General features: G+C 34.0%; 1 protein-coding gene across 4 annotated transcripts in view; it reads left to right on the forward strand.

The window, feature by feature from the left end:
* The window catches only part of LOC145285841 (transmembrane protein 45B-like), a 148,252-nt gene that overhangs the window by 36,028 nt on the left and 86,596 nt on the right, over nucleotides 1-25,628 (forward strand). For 3 of the 4 annotated variants that reach the window (XR_013869081.1, XM_080134280.1, XM_080134281.1), the window contains exon 2: nucleotides 20,554-20,721. The exons of the other annotated variant lie outside the window; for it this stretch is intronic. The gene's annotated coding sequence lies outside the window, so the exon portion shown is untranslated. The remainder of the gene's footprint in view (nucleotides 1-20,553; nucleotides 20,722-25,628) is intronic. 4 annotated transcript variants of the gene reach the window in all.

A 25,628-nucleotide genomic window follows, 5' to 3' on the forward strand; every position in this document is an offset into this window, starting at 1 on the left:
AAAACTCTCAAGCTAAGGTATTCCTCACACCACAACCTTCCAAAAAAATTTTAAAATCTACAATCGACATTTTTTCAGAATGTCCAGCAATGCAGATGTCATTATTCAGTTTCCTTAGCATAATTTTTCCATATTTTTACCAGGTTTTAAAATGTAATTGGGAAGTATAAATTTCAATCAAAAAATATCTATGGGCCAGTGGTCAATTATTTATGGTATTCTGAATGTCGGACAGAATATTCAATGCAATAAAAAATAACCCTAACACTCAAGATGTTTTATGGGTTTCAACAACATCTCAGGAAGATACCAGACTACAGGTTTTAGGGAAAATCACAACTTACTTGGAAAAGAAAGGCTAAAATGGTGACACTTAATTGGTTTAATGGTTGGTGTGAGCGATGCAGACTGTCGCCATTTCTATGCAAATGAGACAAGTGATTAAAAACGGACGTGAAGTGAACAGAGGAAAAATTTGGGAGAAGATGTGTTTCGTACGTCATTGTGTGCAAAAGTTTTGAAGGTGAAAATTTTGACAGCTGTGTGTCAAGTTTGCCCGATAAATTGTCAGCTTAACCATAAGAATTTCCCCTTTTGAGGCTCTCCTTCTTGGTTCAGAAGAACCATGACTCGAGTGGAAAACACTAAAGCGCCTGAGAACAGGAATGGAGGGATCAAAAATTATGATCAGATGGGGCTACAAAACTGATCCAACCATCTACGAATGTGAAGAGAAGGATCATATGATGCAACATTGCCTTGTCTACTGACTTAGAAATCTCCCCTTCCGAGGCCCTCCCTCTCGGTTCAAAAGTACCCTAGCTCCAGTGGAAAACACTGAACCGCTTGAGAACAGGAAGGGGGTGATCAAAAGCTGGTATGACCAGATGAGGCTACAAAACTGGCCCAACCATCTGCGAATGTGAAGAGGGGGATTATAAGATGCACCAAGTAATGCAGCTTGAAAGACCCTACACCAATAATGAAACAGGCTGTATCAAAAAATAAGAAACTGTTGTATAATCACGTGCTTCAAAGACATGCAAAAAAGAATCTATACTTGAACGTTCAAGAAACTTGTACTGGTACAACTTCACTTTACGAGGTGAATAGTCAGGTGTTACATTTTGTACGACCCAAACGATGTACTCATTTGAAATATACTTCTTTCAGGAGCTTTTCAGCAGCTAGAAAAGTTCTTGCACCGTCACCACAAATGTGGCTTGTGATGCTGTACACTTTGGTATATTATATGAACGCAGATATGAAAGAACATATATCCTCTATCAATTGTATATGTAAAATAAAAATACATTTATTTTTCAGATTAAAAAATCGATCAAATAAATAAATTTCTATTTCTAGTCCAACACAATTTCAAGTTTGTAGAAAAGTCTCAAAAATATCCAAGTCACTCTTTTTTTTTTATCAAAACAGATTATCAAATAAACTCCAACATGATTTCATGTTTATAAAAACGTATATCATCCAAAAATTCCAATTTTTGTTTTAAATAAATAAACTTCAAGTTCAAGATAATTTCAATCATTTGTGTATTCAGAGATATAAAATCTAGGGCATTGAGCATTTGTGGCAAGAAATTTATAAACATAAAATTTTTCTTACAACTGTTGGAAGTCATAATACTGTAAAAACTACTCGAACTGATTTCCCATTTTTTTAGAGTCATAATTTTTTTCCAAAAAAATATTTTCATATTCATCTACTTGAGCTGGGATTCATTCATCAATCAAATAACAAATTTCCAGTTTCAACTTTCTGTGAGTTTAAAGAAAGAAGAAGAATTTTTTAACTTCTCATTGATTTTAAATGTATATTTTTTGTTTTGCTTTGGCCTTATCAATTTCATTATTGCATCAAGTGAAGTAACAATTTTGCTTTGAGCTCACTAGACTTATATTAAATGAAATCCATAACTACCTTTTTCCGGGAGATTCTCAACGTTTCCAGAAAGCTTCTTTCCCAGAACTGTCCTCTTGTTAAACACTGTTCCGATGGCCTTCTTCTCGGTTGAATACAATATGGTAGTCTTCAAATTCAATGTAAACAAGTTCTTGCTATGCCGTCTCCATAAATAATCAAATTCCACCCGATTTACACCATTAACGACTACTACACTACAACCTTACATTCATTAACCTTTATCCTCAAGTGGCTTTCAGGCCTAGATAAGTGGTGATTCCCAAGTAAGAAAAAATCTCTGTAGATTTCATTTTGTGCTGGCGAGTTGAAAGAGCAACAAGATGCTTTAAAGTAAAGAGCAAAACACTGTAAAAAAAAAAAAAACGCAAAAAAAATCAAATTCTACCCAATCTACGCCATTAACGATTTACTACAGTGCCACCTTACATTTATTAATCTTTATCCTCGAGTGGCCTTCGGGCCTTGATAATTAGTGCCTCCCAAGTAAAAAAAAAAAAAAAAAAAAACTGTAGGAGGATTCAAAGCTGCGACTGTTTTAAAATATACAATCATCAATTTTTAAGTGCGAACACATATTTTTCACATGTTTTTATTGTATTTAGCATTTTGTAAGGAGAGAATATTGAAAAAAATCGTGATAAAGTGTGTAGATCAAAGTTTGAAAAATGTCGACATAAAATCGATGGCACATGCTTACTGTCAGTTTCTGGTCAGGCAATTGTCATACAATAATCTTGATGAATTCGAGGTGAAATAATAACGCACACCATGTACCATTGATTTTATGTCGACTCTCTTGAAACCTATATATCTCTATCTCTCACTCTTATATACATACTAGCAGATGTACCCGACATTGCTCGGAATTAAACGTAACGTTAAATTCCTTTAAAAACAAAATGAAATAAAATTAAAAAAAAAATTTTTTTTTTTTTTTTTTAAAAACAGAAAGAAACTGAGACATGTGCATTTGAGTATTATGTTTTTTTTTTAAACAGTTCACTTGTAAGTAAAAAAAAAATACTCGAGCTGAGACTGAGGCCAAAACTTAAAGGCAGTGTATCAAGTACAATAACCATTAGGCTAGCTTGACACCATCTGGAAAAAGTGTTTTCAAACCTACTTATTCTTAACATAAAGAATCTGTCATGTGAACCATTCATGCATGCACATTCGTGAAACAGTTGACAAAAAAAATCCAAATCTGACGACCCTCATGTACCAATTTTTCAATTTTGACCCTTTAGCAGCCCTCTTTTCTGGAGGAAAATCGATGAAAAAGTTTTCCCCATGTCCGAATACACTTTATACCAAATTTCAAGTCAAAAATTCGTTGAGTATATAGGTTGAGAGTTGTCCTCACACAGTCTCAGTTTTAGATAGATAGATAGATAAATGTGAATACCTGTTCCAGAATGGGTATTCTTTTAAATTAATTTCCCAGAAGAGAAACTTTACACCACTTTTATATTTGTTTATGAAAATGTAAATCAAGATATAAACCTTATGTCTAGAATCTTTTTATTGCAATTTTTATCAAGATCCGTGATTTCTAGAAATTTCCTCAAATTTACGGTTTTATCTTAAGTGATATTAAAATTGCAGAAATCTTGCTTAATCGGTATCTAATGATTATGGATCAGATTTAATGCAAATCTGAAATATTTGAATTTTCAAATGGGAAGTTGTGTTTTAGAATATCAGAGACTAACAAGTGCTACATCTTAAATAAAAGTGACCAAGAACTGTGCAAGACTAGGCGTTCAGCTCCTCAAGGTATTATACATACCCACATGATGATGCTTGCAACGAATGCTACTCCCTCAGACACTTAAAATCCATGAGCCCAAAAATGACTTTTTTTTTAATCCTACCGGTGAATTCACATGCTCAAGCAGGCATGACACTGAAGATGGTCATTGAGATCAATTATTATATGCTTCTAGCATTTCAAGCCTCCATGCGTTACAACTTTTCCATTGCCACAGGACCACTTTTATAGACAAATGCCTTAGGGAGTATCTATACACAGATGATGTTACAGAGTCTTAGCTTTGTACGACAGCTAAGTCTCTCTCTCGGTTCAAAATGTTGAGATCCAGCAACAAGCAAGAGCAAGATAGCCAGCAACAAGTTAAACTGCAAACCAGCTTAATGCGGGTACTGGTCTCCCGCTTTATAGTTTTTTAAATCAGAGATTTGCTTCTCCTAGAAAGATTGCCTTCACCACGGCTTACAGGAGTCCTCTCCACCACAACACACACACATACATACACACAAACACACACACGGTGCTAGTTGGCCGTTGACACCAAAAAAGGGTTCATTCGCCCTTTGGAAGGTCTTGTTTTTAATCCTTCAGGGAGACTAGCCACCCTCCTCACTAAACAAGTTTGGTGGGGGTACCAGTTTAGTCGCCGGTGACCCGACCATGAGGCAGGTAGTACTGGGTTATATGGTACCAGTAGCATATGATATGACATGACAATAACATACCCACATACTTAAATGCATACAGCACACAGAATGGGAGGTTTAAGCTTAAGGGGTCTTAAGATACAATTAAAATTGAAATAATATTCCTTAATTGATGTCAAATGATTATAGATCAAATCCAATGCAAATTTAAAGTATTTGAAATTTTAAATGGAAGGTTATTTTCGTATTATACCCCACCCCCCTCCGAACAAAAACATTTAAAATATTACAAAGAAACTGAAATTTGGTAAATATTTATATCTAATATCTATCGTGAAAATTTCACAAAATGGAGTTATTTGATTTTTGACGCAGGGGTCACTTTTTACTCACCTTTATTCAGTTTAATGCAATCTATATTATATATAAAGTGTGTGTGTGTCTGTCTGTGTACATTTCCCTACTCTGTCAATTTTCAGTCTACAGACTCGAAATTTGATATATAGGGTATTGAGATTTGTGAAAATCTTTGTAATCGGTTTTCGGCCAGAAATTGGGCTGTTAAGGAGTCAAAGTTCAACGATTTGACTTTTAAGAACTTTACCAAACTCCTCCGACAATTTTGGGTCTAAACACTTGAAATTTTAGATATAAGTTCCTTGGATATGGATCTAACTTAATAACTTGATTAGAATCCAAAACAATAAATGTTAAGGGAGCTGGCTGCCCAGCATTGCCCAGTCATACATACGTTTGAACATAATGTTTTAATTTATGCAGATTGCGTATGTATTATTATAGAATCAATATTATATATTACGAGGAATAATTTTCCTGATGGACTAACTCGTGAAAAAATAAAAATAAATAATAATGATAATGTCGTTCATGTGTTTGCTTACGATATCATGTTAGTTGATATTTGGGCTTGACAATGAATGCCCTGGAAAAGTCACTTCTGATCAATGTTTAGTTTTAAAATATGCAAACAAAGAAATGATTTGCAGCGATTTTATATGGTACCTCTTCTTTTATTGTAAATTGAACTCATTAATAAGAAAAAAATTAAAATAAAATGGTGACATACATTTGGGCTTGAACAGGGGGTCATTCGATCACTGAGCTATATCTCCAGGTGATAGTAAATCTGTTTTTTCAAGAAGAAATAATTTGCTGAAATTTTATTTTCTCCATTGCCAGTGTAACGTAAAATATTCCCTGTAAAAATTCTTCTTTTTTTGTTTGTTTATCTATAAGAGAGAAAGACTATTTTTAAGATTGGATTTTTTCGATTTTCAATACTTATCAGATGAATTTCTGTACAAAACATATCTAAGAACACTGCCACACATATACATTAGCTTTGTGTGAAATTTGCAAAAGACAGGTTCCGAAACGGCTGAGCCTATGTGGAAGAAACTTGCACACACACACACACACACACACACAATGAATTTTATATAATAGTAGAGATAGAGTGCAAGATATATATCTATCTATACTCCTATAAATTCGTTTTTCTTTTGGGTGTATTGATATTCATATTAAAAAAATCCTTTTCTACTTATTTAAAAAGAAAATACAATTTTCTTATATATGGGTTGTACAATTGCATCCATCTGCAACAGATCTAGCATTCGTTTTAATTAATTCCTTATTAGTTTTTTTCGGTTTTCTTATGGGATAATCATCTTTATATACTATTACGTGTAATTATATTCATGCAGATATTCTACATGATTTATACTTGCATAATATTTGCGTAAAATGTTTACAGGAAACACAAAATTGTTTCCATATATATTTATGTATACGTATATATTTTTGTTGCACAAATTTTGCCTACCAAACACCTCGTAGAGTTTTTGGTCTACAGACATGAAACTTCATATATAAGGTATTTGAATCTATGTAAAACTTTATATTTGGGTTTTAGCCCGGAAAAAAAAATGAAATTTGCCAGGTGAAGGGCGAACGCCGCCATTACGAATTCATAACATAGTTGATATTGGTTCATGTTTTAATTTTTAGCCTTGCAGTAAACATGTTTTCATAGCCCAGTCATTTACGGCAGAGGCAAAATAAATCGTGAGCTGAACGTTTTGTTTTCGATTCACGGTGGTGGCGCATGAGTTTTTTTTTTTTTTTTTTTTTAAATAGTTTTTTAAATCATTACTATATATTGCATCCAATCTATCTATCTAATAAAAGTGAAAATGTCTGTCTGTCTTTTCTCTATGGTAGTTAAAGAAGATTATTATACAGGAATACATTACTTTACATATTCACACTTTTTAATATATAAATATGCACAACCTTATGAATAGTACATAGGGCCCGAGCAAAGCAGTGCGGAACTGCTAGTATATATATATATATATATATATATATATATACGAAATGGCCGTTCCAAAAAAGTAAAATCGCCTATTTTTTTTTTACTCAAAAAGTTTAAGAGTTACGAAGATGGAAGTAGTATCATTAAAATGAGCAACCATTTGTGCCCCAATCTCAATGCACTTTTGCTATCAATGAACGCTGACTGTGCATGGGCGTCCAGAGCATGCTTTTTCATAAGAGTGTCATTACGAAAGTAAAGCCTCCTGGGTTTTTTTTCACTCAAAAAGTTGAAGAGCTATGAAGATGGGAGTAATACCATTAAAATGAGCAACCTTTTGTGCTCAAGAATTTATTTTTCTTCATCGTCACCACCATTCTCAAGAATTCAATGGCACATCTTTGCTTTTGATGCAAGTCCATGACAAGGGTTGCTTTCTTAGAGTTTCACACTGTCAGTATCTGCAACGGAGAGATGATACTTTCATGTCATGAATGCATAAGTTCAGTTATCATAATAATGCAATTTGCAATCTCTTCTGCTCCATTCAGACAGAATAAAAAATAGGAGGCATTACTTTTGGAACCCACCTCTTATATATTTATTTATAAGTTCAAGTATATTGATAACATGAACTACAAGCCAATATTTTTTTTTTCAAAAGCGCTTTATAGTCACTATAATTTAATACTTTAAAATTTTAGTGATTTCATACTTTATAATCTATAGTGATTTAATATTTTATAATTTATAGTGATTTAATATTTTATAATTTATAGTGATTTAATATTTTATAATTTATAGTGATTTAATACTTTAAAATTTTATAATGATTTAATACTTTATAATTTTATAATGATTTAATATTTTAAAATTTTATAGTGATTTGGTACATTGCATTTTTTCATTTGTAGCATGAAATTTTTATGCATATTAATTAGTGATCATTCCAAAAAAGAAAACTTTCAATATAAAAACGTGAGTATTAGCAAATATGAAGTAATCTATTTTTTTCCTGTAGATACGCTTTACAAAGCAAAATCTTTGTGACCTGAATAGACAACACCATTTTTTTTTAATTCAGAGATTAAGTATTTATTTCCTTGTCAAATTACAAAATAATGTATTAGTGCAACTGTTTACTATTATTTAATGAAATTTTCTGCTAATAACAGAATGGCTTCAGTCAGAATCTTAATTTTGCAGCTGAAAACAAGTGACTAACCTGCAAAAAAAAAAAAAAAAAAATTGCCGGTCAGGTTGAATGCAATTTAATAAAAGCAGTTTGTAAATTTTGAAAGCTATTGTGACAAGTGCTATTATGATATTATAATAGTTTGTTGTGACCAAAGTTTTCTTTTTTTTTTGAAAGGTGAAGTATAAAACCTTCTGTCCATTGCTTTTTTTTTTGGAGGGGGAGTAATCACTTATCAAAGCCCGAAGGCCACTCGAGGATAAGGGTTAATGAATTAATGAATGGAAGGTGGTAGTGCAGTAATCGTTAATGATGTAAATTGGGTAGAATTTGATTATTTATGGGGATGGCGCAACAAGAATTTGTTTGCATTGGATTTGAATGCTATCATGTTGTATTCAACTGGGAAGCAGGCTCGGGGAACAGTGTTCTACAGGCGAGCAGTTCTAGGAAGGAAGCTTTGTTCATGGAATCTGTGTTTAGATTTAGTCGCAGTTAGAGAGTGGGGAAAATCGTATATAGTGGTTGTAGTTAGTCAAGTATATTTTATTTTTTATTTATTTATTTTTTTTTTTTTGAAAGATTGGCAAACGGGACCATTGATTGGAGTTCAGTTGAGCACTTTCCATGATGAGAAAAACGATAGAGCAGAGACAAGCTCGCAACATCTCTTCTGTGGGAAAGACAGTGCAGGGAAGATAAAAGGGCATAACCTACTAGGTTTCGAAGTCGGTTTTGAACTCTATCAAGACTGGATAGGGCGCAACAAGCAGCTCCTGCCTATATTTGGCTACAATACTCTATTTTAGGGCATACCTGGCTATTACAGATAGAGGATTGCATCAGCAGTGGGATACCTACTAGAGCAGTAATGGGTTGTGAATTTTTTTTTTTTTTTTTTTTTCACAAGGAGTCGCCACTTATCAAGGCCCGAAGGTCACTCGAGGATAAGGGTTAATGAGTGTACGGTAGTCAATAGGATGATATAATAGTAATTATTATCAGTGCAAATTTGGTAAACTGGATTACTTACTCATCAAGAACTTTTGTTTACATTGGATTTGAAGACAATCATATTGTAGTCAGTTAGAAAGCAGAAAAACGGAAGACAGTTCTACAGGTGTGCAGTTTAAAGAAAAAAAAAGCTTTGTTCATGTGATGTATGTTTAGGCTTAGGCAAAGATAAAAAGTGAGGAGAATTATTGATAGTGGTTTCAGCTAGACAAGTGTTTTTTGTGAAATTCGGGCAAGGAGGGGGACTATAGATTGGAGCTCAGACGAGCACTTGCCATGAAAATAACGATAAAGCAGAGACAGGCTTGCAACATCTCTTCTGTGGGGAAAGAAGTTGCAGGGAAGAGAAAAGGGCATCCCCCACTAGGTTACGAAGTCTATTTTGAACTTTGTCAAGGTAGGATAAGGTCCTTCTAGCAGCTCCTGTCCAGAAGTAGCGACAGTACTCCAATCTTGGACGTAATGGATGAGTATATCAGACAGTTGTAAATGTTTTACCCATTAAAATTGTAACTATTCCAATCCAACCATTTAAAAATCATATAAAGAGTATCGAAATATTTATTTAAGCATCACGTTTATATAATAATATGCTAAAGTAATTTAATGTTCGTACATCTCTTATCACCTTCCATACCTTTTAAGGTTAGGATCAAAATATAATTTCTGGACGTTTCAATACTAGTGCAATAATACAAAGTGACCAAGAAAAACAAAAAAAAAACGGGCCCCAACTTTAATTTGGCCCCGTTTCTTAGTGTTTTGTCCGAATGAAATGAAACTTTGGTCATAACTAGTTTATTATATTCAAAACATCACATTAAAAATACAAGGGACTTTGGCCTTTTTTTCTCCGTTCTACAGCATATGTTCTAGATGACCTCCATTTAGCTTTTGTTTTTTTGGGGTCACCCTGTATTATGGCGTGTGTGTTTGTACCGGACGGCCATAGAGTGGAAATATGTCCCAAGACACTAATAATCAGCTTTGTTGTAAAAGTACATTAACCAGAGTACTTAGATAATTGTTTGGACAATGGTGGTGCAATAATATCGTAGGATGTATATAGAATGGAATATTTATAAGTGGTTTTACAATTTATAATAGATTGACAAAATAAGGTACGAAAAATAGCTCATGTTTTTTTTGGGGGGGTGGGGGGGGGCGGCTAAAAATTTTGATTAAACAAAAATAAACAAGTTCTTTGTTTTAAAGGATATCTTTAAAAAAGTATGAGTCAGGCATGGAAAAAAAGGAAAAAGTTCCCTTAAATTAAAAGAAAAAAAAAAATTTGTTTTACTTTTTTAAAATCGTAATTTTTTGTTTTTCTTAGAGTTTATTTTGTTTGTTTAGTAAATGTTTTTTGTTTGCTTAGTACATGTGTTTTTTGTTTGTTTGTTTGTTTGGTAAATGTTTACCAAAATAGATGGCAATGTAAAGTAAATATATTAGACTAGCGGGGGGGGGGGGGCGTTGCCCAAGTGTTTAAGTGGTGGAGTAAGGACCCGGGGGGGTGAAAAAGGTGGTAATAGCGAGGGAGAATCAAAACAACAGTAAGCAGAGATGTTAAAAAAAAAGTGGTAGTAGGCAGGTAGGCTCGAACATGTAACGTGAAAAAGAAAAAAGGTTTAAAAAAAAAAACGTGATGTCTTATGTCTCCATCGAAGTTCGGACTGTTGAAATTAAGTGTAGTCAATCGAAAAAAAGACAATGACTTGCTAAAATGTCGGTGAAAAAAAACGACCCCTCCTTGTACTAAACTGCTCAGTTGAGGGTGAAGGAATGAATGTTTTTGGCCAAATTTTTTTATATTTGTCATCCGAAGGATGGAGCTTTAAAATGATACCGATTTCGTCAGGATCCGTTGCCTCTGTCGAAAGTTTTTGCGAGACATACAAATATACATGCATACACGCGCATTTGGAGACCTCAACAGTGAAGGGATATGATTTTATTGCTAAATGGTCTTGTCGGGGATATGTACGTCGAGGAAGCACAAGTGCACGGAGTTCATCAGAAATCATTCCATTAAAATACTTGTAAAACAAGCACAGAGATGCAACATTATGACGGTTGGACCTATTAGATTGTAAACACATTTTTGGACCCCATCCAAGAGGGAGAAACTAGTGGTAGATGCAGCAGACCAGATGTATCAACAATACTCCATGCATGGGCGAATGGTGGCTTTGTAGAGGTACAGGATACTCTCAGGTGTGAGTAGTCTACTAGCACGATAGAGGGATCCCACCTTCCTTTCAGCAGCCTCTGCAATGTCCTCAATGTATTTGTCCCAGTTCCTATTTCCTGCGAATGTTAACCTCTCGCTCCTGTACAGGGTTCAAAAGAGAGTCGCCAACCTAATAGGTCCCAAACTGTCATCTAAGCTTCAGTCCCTGTCCCACCGACGAAATGTTGCATCCCTCTGCCTGTTTTACAAGTATTTTAGTGGTGGATACTCTGACGAACTGCAAGCACTTATACCCCCTCGAAGAAACTACCCCCGACAAACCCAACAAGCAGCAAAGTTCCACCGCTACACAGTTGAGATCCCTAGGCGTAAGAAAGCCTTTTTTTCTCTAATAGCTTCTTCCCCAGAACTGCAGGACTTTGGAATTCTCTTCCGGTTTCCTGCTTCCCCAACTGTACTGACATGCAGAAGTTCAAGTGTAATGTGAACAGACATCTTGCTGCTCAACTCCTTACATGGTACCCCTGCAACTTAGGTCCCTGATAGTAGCCCCCTACATCAAAGTGGCAAAATGCCTTGTTTGGGGTGAAAATGTAATAAAAAAAAAAGGCCGAGAAGTTTGAAGGAAGAATCTTCTGGTAGAGTGTCATGGATATCAGTGGTTGGAGAGGCGTCTTGTAATTGTTAAAAGGGGAACAGCTAGATAATTTATTACATTAAACTCATTATTTATTTGCACCTATTCGATAACATTTTTGATGGGTTTTTTTTCTTATTTGATTCCTTCCCTTATCAATAATGATTGATTATTGATCTGATTTTGATGTGTTGTCTGCAATTAGTAACTATGGTTATTACATCTGATAATTGGCCAAAGAAAACCAGAAAATAAGAGACATTGGATCCTGCTAATGACCATTGGTGAAAGCTCGAATGACAAGTCCAAATAATTATAGCTACGTAGAATGTGAGCAAAAAAAAAAGAACTAAAAAATAAATAAATAAATAAAATCTGACTTGCAGATAAAAATGCAAGAAAAACAGATGGAAAAATAAACAATAAAATAAAACATGATTTATGAAAACAGCCTTCATGAAATATTACAATTCTTTAGATGAGGGCTGATTGCTTGTTTTCATTGGAATATTTTTCTCATCTTAAATCTTATTTGTGCAACTTCGTCAGGCATGTTGGTTGTTATCTTGGAAAAGAAAAGAGAAAAGTTACTGGCTCCATATTGGTTTCGTATTCTTGGAATTGTTTTTTGCTTTTTGGCCATGGTTTCATATGTGTGAAAACCAAACTTTTTTTCTAACACATACAATTTTTTTTTCTCTCACCGTCATCTTCACCGGACCGGGTTTTTCTTTCTGCCCTCGCCACATGGTGCATTTTTTTTTTCCTTTTTTTCTTTTTCTTCTGACGCTACCTTCATTAGCCATTCACTTGCCAATTTGCATATGTGCCCAAAACGACTGCTGCTGCTAATATCTTCATTAGCCAGCCATCCTTCAGCTTCACATGCGCTCATACATGCTCTGTTACAATTCATCCATTAATTTAGGAAACAGTAAAAATATGTGCTAGCTATTACAACTGTTCGAGCACAGTCTGCTCCATATCTAATATGTGATATACAGCACTTGGAGAGAGTTCAAAACTAGGTATTTGAATGGTGCGTTGTATATTGGATCTGTCCTATGGAAGCTGACTCAAAAAATTACACCTTTTTCTATCTTGAGCGACGATGATTATATGTTTATCTCATTTTGGTTTTAGTTCAAAGCACAAATTTTCATCTTTTTATTTTATAACGCAATTCTACAGTTTAATATTTTCTTTTTTTAATTAATTTTTTTCTTTAAATTTAAAATTACTCTTAGCCAGCTATGTCCTAAAATGGAGTACTGTTGCCACATCTGGGCAGGAGCTGCTCGGCGCGCCCTATCCAGCCTTGATAGAGTTCAAAACTGGCTTCAAAACCTAATAGGTGATGCTTTTTCTCTTCCACGCATCCTCTTTCCCACAGAAGAGACGTTGTGAGCCTTTCTCTGCTTTATCGTTACTTCCATGGCAAGTGCTCGATTGAACTCCAATATATGGTTCCCCCTTGCCAGACTTTCACAAAAAATACTCAACTAGCTACAACCACTATAAACGATTTTCCCATTCTCTATTTGTGCCTAAATCTAAATACAGATTTCATGAACAAAGCTTCTTTCGCAGAACTGCCTTACTGTGGAACACTGTTCTGCTGGCCTGCTTCCTGTTTGAATACAACATGGAAGCCTTCAAATCCTATATAATTAAGTTCTTGTTGGATCGTCCCCATAAGTAATCAAATTCTACCCAATTTACACCATTAACAATTAATACACTACCTTGCATTCATTAGCCTTTATCAAGTGGCCTTTGGGCCTTGATAAGTGGTGACCCCCATGTAAAAAAAAAAAACGAGAGTGCTATGCATCTCTGTAGAGTTCATTCTGTGCTGGTGAGTTGAAAGAGCAGCAAGATGTTTTAGTTTTAAAGTAAAAGCCAAAACACTGACCGAAAAAAAAAAAAAACAGGAAAAATAAGACAGAAAAAAAGGGGAAAAAAAAGAAAAAAAAAACAGGAAAAAAAGACAAAAAGAAAAAAGACAGAAAAAAAGACAAAAAAAGACAGAAAAAAAATCGCAGCTCAAATGTACATCGGTTAGTAAACATTTTCCTTTTTGTCGATCAATCAACCTTTTAGTTCTGGAAAGGAAAGATTCTACAAACAATTAACATCCATCTTATCCTTTCATTTTATTTTTTTCTTTGCTCGCCTCTGTTATAAAACAAATAGGATTTCATGTTACTCAGTTGCTATTAGAGTATATTGATTGAAGGCCGCTTGCACTGTGTGTGTAACTTCTTTGATGGTCACGAACTCAATCTTTATTGTTTGCTTTCTATTTTGCCAGAGAAGAAAATGGTCACTATAACATCTGTATATTAATATGCTTATTCGCTTCGACCTTTATCATCCTGAATATCCCTTAGAATGAAAATGGAATATTCCAAAAATCCCAATAAACAATTGTTTAAGATGAATAAGTTAATTATCGCCAGCCATTGTTTAGTCAGTGCAGATCATAATACTAATAAGTTAGTTATCGCTGGCCAGTGTCTGGTCAGTGCAGATTGCAATATTAATAAACTACAAACATTTTACCTACCTACGTGTGATGTCATAAGTGTAAATTCGCATGCATTTCAAACGAAAAAAATGATTACCTTACATTAGGTTCATGTCGAAATTAGTAAAATCATAGGGTGCTTGTGTAGATTAGGCATCTTTCAAATCAACACATTTCAGGTGATAACATTATTACCTACATAAATGTCATATTGAAATAAAACTAATATCATAGGGTGATTTTGTTGATTAGGGATCTTTTAAACCAACGCATTTCAGGTGCAAACATTATTACCTACTTACATATCATGTTGAAATTAATATAAACTAGTGGAACCTGTGGAAATTCCACAGAGGACTCATTCATATGTAATATATTGACGTTGGCATTCTGTAGATGTTCAGTGTAAATGGAGACACTCTGATATGTTCTTTTGTTAAAACTGCAAAAGTATTTATCTAAGCTAGCAGGGACGCTCGGCGTAGCCCAGTTGTAAAGTATGCTTAAGTATGATTTTTTTTTCTTACAAATTTTGTATATATTATTATAGAGTTAATGTTTTATCACCTTTTTATATATTATAAAGTTGCGATTTCAATAAAAGAAAAAATATATCCATATGACTTGGGTCCATCAGCTTAAACTGAAACCAAAACTTATGAAAATAGTTATATATATATATATATAACTTAAGTTACTTCAGCTATAATTGAAACCATAACCAAAACTTATGAAGAATTCTTGATAAAAATAGATTATTGGAGTGCAATCAGCTATAACCAAAACTTGGTAAAAATTCTTGGTAAAATTATTTATCACAACAAATGGAAGTCCATAAAAATTATATGGCAGTCACTCGGATGTAAACATGATACACAAAATAAATAACACACACACTATCCTATTAATATATAGATTCCCACATATTTCAGTTGAAAATATTGAGGCTCTTTCAGTCTTTCACAGACTATCGGTTACCCACCATAGGGATGCCTGCGCATGAAATTTTTGTGGCAGGAGGTGCACAATCTCCAACCACATCTCTTCTGGATCAACATTGTTAAATACCAGTGACAAGTGAAGTGTATGTTCAGGACGACTAGAAACAAATGGATATGACCTTAAACTATATCCGATGGTGAGGCCCTAGGTTGCGGGCTTTGGGGAGTGTGGAGCCACCCTTTAATTGCCATTGCTCCCAGGTCCACTCTGACCTGGAGTGGTAGTACCCGTTAGCATCCAAACTATGGGTTAAATAGAAACGAACTTAAATAAAAACACATATATTCTATTAAATTTTCTTCAAAATCACTGAATTCGGCATTAAATAACCAGAAAAGGGTTGATATGCCATAAAATAAAAACAATCAAACCAAATGCCGGGATAAGTGGAGAGCACACACAGCACCTGGTACTAACTAGGTTCAACATTGTTTAACTTCCGTGATCTGATGAGAACCGGTGTGTTAACGCGATTATGCCAGTGAAAATATTATTACCTATTTAAATGGCATGTCGAAATTAGTAAAACCATGAAGTTCTTGAGTAGGTTTTTTAAATTAATGCATTTTAGAGGAGATCATTATCACCTACTTATGTATCATGTTAAAATTAGTAAAAAATTCCAACGCATTTCAGGTGAAAACATTACTTAAGTGTCATGTAAAAATAAGTAAAATAATGTTGCAGCAGATTATGGATCTTTTTAAACTAACGCATTTCAGGTAAAAACATTATTACGTACTTACGTATCATGTTTAAATTGGTATAAATTCTAAAAATTATTGAAAATGAATCTATAGAAAAGTAATTATAGGAAAACCATATTGATTAATAAGGTGTTTGTATTGATTAGAGATAATTTAATCCAATGCATTTCTGGTGAGAACATTAATACCTACGTATGTGTCGAAATTAGTATAAATTACAAATATTAAGGAAAATTACAAATAAAAATTAATTTCAAGAAATAAGTATGTGATTTTATAGATTGGTGATCTTTTAAACCGACACATTTCAAGTGAAAACACTATTAACTACTTACGTGTCATGATGAAATTAGTAGAAATTCCAAAAATTATGAAAAATGAAAGAAAAATATGCCTTTTGAGTTTTATTTTTTTCAGTGCTAACTTAAAAAAATTCTATTCTAGAGGGGTAAATTTAGTTTTAGTAGTGCTTGTGGGGCCTCCTTACTTTTATTAATTGCTTACAGTAGCACTAAGGAAGACTCCGAAGTTTTATTTTATTGAATGTTCACCTAAAAGAATAATCTTTCCTTTAGCGATGTGGTAGAAACTTATTTTCGTAGTGCTCTGGAGGCCCCTTACCTTTATTTTGTGCTTATAGTAGATCACTGGAGGCATTCTGAGTATTATTTCTTTCAGTGCTCACTTAAAAAATAAGTTCTCTACTACTGGATAGGTTAAAAACTTGATTTTAGTAGTGCTTTGGATGCCGTTTAAATTCATGGCTTCAGTAGCGCTCTGGAGACCTCCTGATATTTTTTCACTGCTAACTTATGAAATTGTTATTGCTTTATTCATTATATTTTACCTAAAATGCTCTATAAACGTGGTTTTAAAACAAATGAGTTCCAGGATAATGAAATAAATACATAAGTTTTAAAAGAAATATGTTAAGCATACTTTTTTAATACTCCTTTATGTACAGCCACGGTCAATAAATCTGAAACAAACTCGAGAGTAATACACTTTTAATGAAGTAGCGTCGCACAGTGCATTGTGCGGAAACACTTGCAGATGTGGATTGTCAACGGTAGCGGACGCCGGATGTACTCGTTGATGGAGTCACAGGTTAAAATCGTTGACATCATAGATGCGTGGGAAACTCGACTGATATATAAACGAAAGTGGATAGCTTGTCCAACAGAAGGAGAGAGGACAGACACGCGCCCAGTTGTTGGGGACCGCTCAATTTTCCTTGACCACCGTGAGCCCCACCTCCTCTGTTCCACGTCGTTGCTAAGTTTTCTCATGCTCTACGTGAACAATGATTTCAGTAGTTGCAGCGTTTTTTGAAAAAAGGAATAAAGACGTTTATTTTTCTACAAGTTGTTCGTGCCTGTTTTTGGCCGGAGAGCGCTGGGGAATGCATCATTGGTGCCGTTTATGACCAGCTATTCTAGCAAAGAATAAGAGAACGTGGGCAAACGTGATCACAACTGAAGGAGGGGTCCTAATAAGAAAAAAAAAGAAAGAACAAGAGTACTCAGAACTGGACAAAAAAAAAAAAAAGGACGAGTATTCAGTACTGGACGAACGAAAAAAAAAAAAGTAGAAATTTGAAAACAAGCGTTCTGTGCATGGCAGAAGAAGAATACACTGGAGAGGGCTGGGGAACGCATCAGTAGGACTCTCGGTAAATTAATTAATAGATGCATAAGGTGCCAGAAATAATGCAGGAAGCTACTTGCAACATGATAGATACTAAATCCAAATATACTCAATACTCTAAATACAGCTAGTATGTGTAATAATATAATTTAACTCTTATTAAGAATTGAATTGTGCACATACTCAAATAGAATATATGTATATTATACATATATATATATATATAACAGTGCACATGCCTAGATAGACTCTATCTATCTATCTATCTATCTATCCATCTATCTATCTATATATATATATATATATATATATATATATATATGAGATGAGAAAATACGAGGGGCGTGCAATAAGTAATGCCCCTGACCCACTTCCAGTTGTCTGATCTAGCTGAAATTTTGCATGTGCAATGATTTATATCTCTACGAGTTATGTGGCAAATTACAGCTCTGAACTAATTGTGGTTTCTGTTTTACAGGTGTTTGAACTGAGTCAGGTGTGAAATGGAGCCTGTTGAATGTCGAGCAGTGATCCGGTTTTTGTATTTGAAAGGACGCACACCACAGGAGACTTTTGATGAAATGAAAGAAACTTATGGTGATAATGCCCCATCATATGACCTTGTAAAACGCTGGCATCGTGAATTCAAACATGGCCGGAAGTCTGTGGAAACAGCTCCCAGACCTGGTCGCCCCCCCCTCCACTTCTGCCATTGATGAAGCATCTGTCTGTCAAGTTGAGGCTGCCATTTTGGAAGATCGGCGCATTACTATTCGCCAAATAGCCCAAGATGTCAAGATTAGTACAGGGTCTGTGGAAACTATCATTCATGACCATTTGCATATGCATAAGGTGTCTGCCAGATGGATTTCGAGGTTGCTCACACCATTCCAGAAGCGAGAACGTGTCGAGTGCTCAAGGATGAATTTGGAGATGTTCCAAGAAGATGAGTCAAAGTTTTTCAAAAGACTGATTACACAGGATAGAACCTGGGTCCATCACTATCGTCCAGAGACCAAAGCCCAGTCAATGCAGTGGAAGCACTTAGACTCACCACCTCCAAAGAAGGCAAGAGTGCAGTCTTCTGGGACCAGGATGGAGTAGTGATGACAGATTTCCTGGCAGGCAAAGGGTACCACAATTACAGGAGCCTATTATGCTTCACTTTTGAGGAAATTAAGGGAAGCTATCAAAATCAAGAGGCGAGGCAAGATCAGCAAATGTACCCTCCTCCTGCAGGACAATGCTCCGGTCCACAACTTGCATGTCGCCAGATCAGAAGCACGGGCGTGTGGTTATGAAATCCTTCCCCATCCTCCCTACTCTCCTAACCTTGCACCCTCTGACTTTCACCTCTTCCCAGCCATGAAGTTGTTTTTAAAAGAAAAGCGTTTCCCAGATGATGCAGCCTTGATTTCTGAAGTCACTTCGTGATTGGAGGACCAACCTGGGGTATTCTACAAAAATGGTCTCCAGAGCTGCATCAAACGATGGGAGAAATGCATAACTCTGGGTGGTTCCTATGTAGAGAAAGACAAATAACTCTGCCAAGTTTCGTTGCTCTACTACTATGGGAAGTGGGTCAGGGGCATTACTTATTGCACGCCCCTCGTAGATATACAAAGAAGAAATAGAAATAAAGACGAGAGGTGGAAAGACAGACGAGAAAGATTTGATTATATATGTATTTTTTTTTTTTAATTTTTATGCTTTATATCAGATGTTAATAATTTTTTGATACAAAAAATTTTATTTTTTCACCCAAATAAAACATTGAAACAAAAAATCATTTCAACTTTTTAAAGGCATGCAAAAGCCTATTCATTTTTAAAAATTTAAAGTTAAAACGTAAATCAAATATAGTCTTCACAATACGTGACAAGTTAGAAAAGTATTTCTTTCAAAGCATGAAAATAGTTAAACAAAATGGTTATACATTAAGGTACAGAATTTGATATGAAATTCATCAATTTTCAATGTGCACTTTTATAAACTTTACAAAATAAAATAAACTTATACTATAAGTTTATAAACTTTACAAAATAAAATAGAAAACTTTAATCCAAATTGAATCTAAAAATTACTATGAATTTATTTTATGTTATGTACAGTTCGTTTCACTTTTTAAAAATCTTTAGTTGAAAAGTATATATCTATATCATTAATTGCTAAATAATAGATAAATGTTATTATGTTTATATTTAAAATATATTGGGCAGTTTTCATAGAAATGTTAAACTCGTATTTGCTGTGGGTTATTAGTTTTTCTGTCGAAAGAACTAATTTTTTTTTGCGCCATCCAGAAAATTATCAGTTTTATGAAAGCATAATTTTTGATTAAATATAGTTCTCATTCTGTGGAATTTCCAGGGTCCTGCTAGTTTTTAATATTAATCCGACCTTTAGAAAACTCTTGCATTTGTAGACCATAGAAATGTAATAATAGTTTTGTATTTATTAAAAAAAATAAATTGAATTTGTGTAGCCGATGAGAATTTTAATTTAGCCTAAATCTATGTACATTAATTTAACCCTTCAAAACTGTTCATTTATTTAGCCATAATATACATTTATTAGTTTGGCCCTAAAAGTGTGTTTGTTAGTTTGGGGTATTTTATCCAGAATTCTGACCCAATTTCTGGCAACTTGTGTCGGTATTTTTTCAGTAGGTTACGGTAAGCAGTCGGAAGATTATTAGCCAATCAGCTGTCAGCAGACGACAAGTTTTAGTGAAATTAGAGAATTCATATAAACAAAAAACTTTTTTTTTTAATCGAAAATGAATTACAGGATTCTATGCGAATATGTTCAATGTTCTGAAGAAAAAAAACTTATAGAAAAAAAACATTTTAAATACTTTTCTTGAAATATATAAAAAAATGTTTTTAATATAATTAAACTTACATGAAAAATTTTCGTTTTGTTTTCAGTGGTTTCGTCCTGCCTGTTTGATTACAATCTGCATTTTTAATTTATCATCTGGAAGTCTTTGTGGTGGCCTTTTCCGTATGGTTACGTAATTATGCTGGAAGATGCCGATGTAAAGTTGACAGAAATTGGGTTATATTCTGGATAAGTACCTATTTTCGCTCCAAAAGGTACATTCTTTAATGTTTTGCTTTTTGTTGTTGTTGTTTTTTTTTGTTTTTTTTTTGTTTTTTTTTTGTTTTTTAACATTGAAGTGCATTGGTAAGTTTCATTAATGTCAGTTATATTGTGTTTGAGAATTTTTGAGATGTGGATTGATGATTTGGAATATTCAGATAATTTGGAATATTCAGATTATTCTTTCCTTTTTTTTATTTTATTATTTTTTTTTAATTTCATTTTCACCCCAAACAAGGCACAAAGCCACTGTCAGTAGAGCCAGGGAAGCAGGAACCTGGAAGGGAATTCCAAAGTCTAGCAGTTCTAGGGAAGAAACTATTAGAGTAGAAGGCTTTCTTATATCTTGGGAGTTCTGCTGTGTGAGGTGGGATTTTGCTGCTTGTCGGGTTTGTCATTTTCACAATGATGTTTCAGCTGATGTAACCTCTGACCTTTGTCCGGCACATCTTGTCGGGCTCAGGAATCTCTACGGAATTTTGAATTGAAATAATAAACAAAATTGATTAAAAATATTAAGAGATAACCAGTTACTTGATCACCACAAGTGTACGAAACAAACTTGTCTTAATTTCTCTTTGAATTATTCAAGCAGAATACCAATATATTGCTAAAAGATTTAACAAAAGATTCAAGAAGCACCAAATTTACTTTATTATCTCTATTTATATATAAAAGGCACTTTTTCTCTGCGTGTGTGTATGTATGAGTTGGTTCCCTACAAACTCCAAAACGGCTAGACCAATATTTTTGTAATTTCACACTTTGTGTCTGTGAGTGTTCTTAGATAAGAATCGAAAATCGTTAATCGAAACATTCAATTAAAGAAGAAACAGTCTTATTTTTGACTAAAGTTAACACCCTTATACAACCTAACATGACAAATGCATTCGAGAAGTTTTATCACGACACAAACAGAAGGATCCAGCATAGGTTCTTTGGTAAAACAGGGTCGTGTTAGAAATTAATTTTTCTGTTTTGAACACAATTGAATAATCATAATTCACTTTTGCATTGTAAACTTTAATTCAAGCAAATAAACAAATGATTTTATAAAAATCAACAATAGGTTCTCTGTACAGTGCAATGTAGACTACAATGTATTGTGAACTAAGTCATTGTAAGAAGGCATTTGAGCTTACTCCCGATGCACTTCAGTGAGCCTCCGACTAGAGCAGGCAATCAGTCGATTTGATTGACAAAATGGGCAATTTCATCGATTTCAATGACCATAAAAGTATTGGGAGAGTAAAACATTCGTTGATCATTATTCAATCCTGAGTAACGTCGGGTTTTCTTGCTGGTATATGTTAAGATAGAAAAATGTTACGTTCTTTAAGTTGTATGAGAGAATTACCTTACTTGAAAGTGTTTCACAATGATTGATGATGATTTTAGCCATTTCAAAAAGCTGGGTTTAAAAAGGTAAACGGATTTAATTTTGTGATATCTAGGTCAAGGTCGCGTAAAAGGTGAAAGTCACACTTTAGTTCTGTTCATCATAATGACTCACTATTTGGTCCATGTTATAGCCAATTGATGATGCAACAATAAATTTGCCAAAAGTGCATCTTAAAACATGGTTTTTCTATTGCTTTAGACAACTGAGAATTGTTTTCTGTCCAACGACATTGTGTATGTCTTTTAGGACAACTTTTAAATATGTGTTATTGATCATTTTGTGTTCAATTGAAGATGTTTTGTCATCTTTGTCCAAAGACGTATCTTATGCATTGTAAAGAACTTTTTTTAATTTATCTTTTTATTTTTCTTCCTTTGAAGATTGTAATGCTGGGTATGGGACAACAAAACCAGCTGTCAACATTGCCCCGCTTTTCATTGAAACCAATCGAGAGCTCTTTTTAGTATCCTCGCTGTTCCCTTAAGTGCAATTGTCTTGATCTCTTTTGCACTTGGTTAACCAGGAATATTAGTTAGGTAGGACTTCAGGTTCTTCTTCATAAGCCCCATGGCACCTATGATAACTTGTATGATTGATATCTCCTTAGATTCCAGTTTATTTTCATATCATACATAAGACCTTCGTATTGTGCGTTTGTGCTTGTTTACCTGGCTTTAACGTAAATTCGTCCTTTACAGTGTCTTCTTTACTGATTAGATTGCACTGGGTTCTGTTTCTCCTTTTATTCCTGTCCATATTGTTTACATTGATGAAAAAGTCTTCTTTTTGAATGTTAAATGTATTTTTTACAATTTACTTTAACATTACAATAAAGAAACAAATCGTGTCTATTTAACATTTCATAATCAAATATCGTTTGGTACAAATATCAAAATCTTATTGAAATTTACTCGTTCTGTGATCAGATTACATGATTTAAGTTTTGTATAAAAGCAACTGAGGATTTATAATTGAACATAATGATTCTTATTACTTCTGCAAAGGTGGAAGTTATTTTTTTGGTCGAGTTTGCCATGATATTTTCATACAGTTTAGTGTTCACGTCACTTGACCACTTTATCTGTCATATTTCAAATTCATTATATCTGTCATAGAACTGATTTAATTTTGAAATATCTAGGTCAAGGTCGCGGAAAAGGTGAAAGTCACACTTTAGTTCTGTTCATTGTAATGATTCACTATTTGGTCCATGTTATAGCCAATAAAGTCACACATATTAGATTAAATTTTGAGAGAATTCTCACCTGGAATCTGACACATGAGAATGTTAAGAGTCAGCTAGATTTTTAATTCAACTCCAATTTTTATTGCATATTGAAGACTATAAAATAAATAGTCGGATATTTTGAAAGATTAGAATCTGGGTTGTGATTCTTGGAATTTTAGGAGTCTGGATCAGTCCTTATACTTTCTGACATTGAAACCCTGTTTATGATCATCTAAGTGTGTGACCTTGTGGAGGGCTCTTCTTTTTTTTTTATTAAATGAATTAATATTCATTTACCTTTTTAAAAGGTTGGAGAAATATTTCAATCCAGCTCTTCGAAATGGTTAAAATAGTTAGAGTTCCTTGATTGTAAACAATGATTTTTTAAAAACGAAATATGTTATTGTAATCTTCATTAGAAATTTCGTTTATTTTAAGAAAACTAGAAACAACCCATTTACACGATTGAATAGAGAATAAAATAACATGTCGCTTGTTCTACTTTTTGCTGAAGAAAAAAAAAAGGTGCAAGTCTATAAATGGTTCACAAGTAATCTTTTTTTTTACTATAAAAATCTGAAAAAAATCTTTATAATGTACGTACTTGTCACTGCATAAAAATGTCATGTTCCAAAAATGACGTAAATCGATCAAGTAGTTTTTTTTTTTATTTAAGAAAATCAAATATTGTGAGACATTTTATCGAAGAAAAACTTCCCACCACCTTGTTTTTGAATGATACACTGCTAGCGACACCTATTGGGGATGTAAGATCGGCAAGGGGCAGACAATCGACTTTCTACACTATAGAAAAAAAAACTTTAAAATTAAGACATTTATATTGATTGAATGGACAGTTCGAATAGTTGAGCATATGGTTTATGAGAGGAATCTGTTGACATTGAACTTGAAGATGATCACGTTGTAATCTACAAGGAAGCGGTCTTGTGGCAATGTGTTTCACAGATAGGAATCCCTCGCAAATAAGCTCAGTTTGTAGAATACTGCCTGATGCAGGTCACATGGAGGAAGGAAGGAGTCTTTTTTTTCATTGTGATAGAAAGAATGAAGCCCCTTAGCCTCACTCATGGAGCCCACTTTAGGAAACCCTGCTCTAAAGGGTGATATTTGTAAGAAGATGTTTGACTTATTAAAGCATAACTAAGCATAAAGAAGAACATAGTATTGTTTATTTACATGAAATAATAGTATCACAATAGTTACTTCATTCTCACTGCAGGAAGATGTGACACAAGGTGAGAAAAGGTCAGCATGCCAGAAAGGGATGCACTCTGGCTCCACAAAATAGTCTGAGCAACCTCGCTAACAGAGCGCAGATTCAAATGCATACGAAATGCGAAATAATGTCACTGTAAGAAAAAAGACTATAAAAAGGAGAAAGAATGCGTTATAGGGACGATCACGTTAGAGACATGGGTGACATCACAGCCATAACAAGAAGTCATTCACATCAGAAGAGTAAAGAATATAGGTCATTTTTTAAAACTTGAAACAGGAGTTGAAGTTCTTTCCTATTCTTTGCCTTCTTTGTAACTGAATCTACAACGTGTTGGGTCTCTGGTGTCATTCTCACCTCTTTGACTACTGATCTATTGCCTGCAACTCATAAGATCCAAAAGTACTCATCATTGAGCAGCAACAGATTTCTCTTTCAACTGATTGTTGTAGTAACTTCTAGAGTAGGGGTTCTCAACCGGGGTCCACGGAATATTTCTAGGGGGTCCACAGGCAAAACATAACAAAACTTATTATCATAATTATTATAGTTGTTGTAGAATACTTTATTTGCATTAAATTAGTTTTCATTTAAAAATAAAGTTTAATTATATAATATTTCTTTGATTATTAAAGCCTCAAAATTTATATTAGTGAAAAATAGAAGATTGTCTTTTGACCAATAGTTATGAAGGGGTCCATCAAGATAAAAAGAAGGGAAAAGGGGTCCATGAGTAAAAAAAGGTTGAGAACCACTGTTCTAGAGTGATGTGCCATTCTTATGTAATGTTGAATGCAGTCGGTCACGTTTGATGGGTGATAGCTGAATGGTGATCTTTACTTCTTTCTCACTGCAGGAAGATGTGACACAAGGTTGGAAAGGTGGGAGATAAAAAAAAAAAAAAGCTAGCACATCAGAAGAAAAGTGTACTTTGGATCCATAAAAAAATATCCTGAGCAGCTCCATCAGCATTCTTTGACAGGGGTACCCCAGACAGTTGGCAATAAACTAACTCCTTTCTGAAAGAGAAGAT

The sequence above is a fragment of the Euprymna scolopes genome, chromosome 10, assembly GCF_053919585.1.
Source record: "Euprymna scolopes isolate OS-2025 chromosome 10, ASM5391958v1, whole genome shotgun sequence".
In the NCBI taxonomy this organism is placed as follows: Eukaryota; Metazoa; Mollusca; class Cephalopoda; order Sepiida; family Sepiolidae; genus Euprymna; species Euprymna scolopes.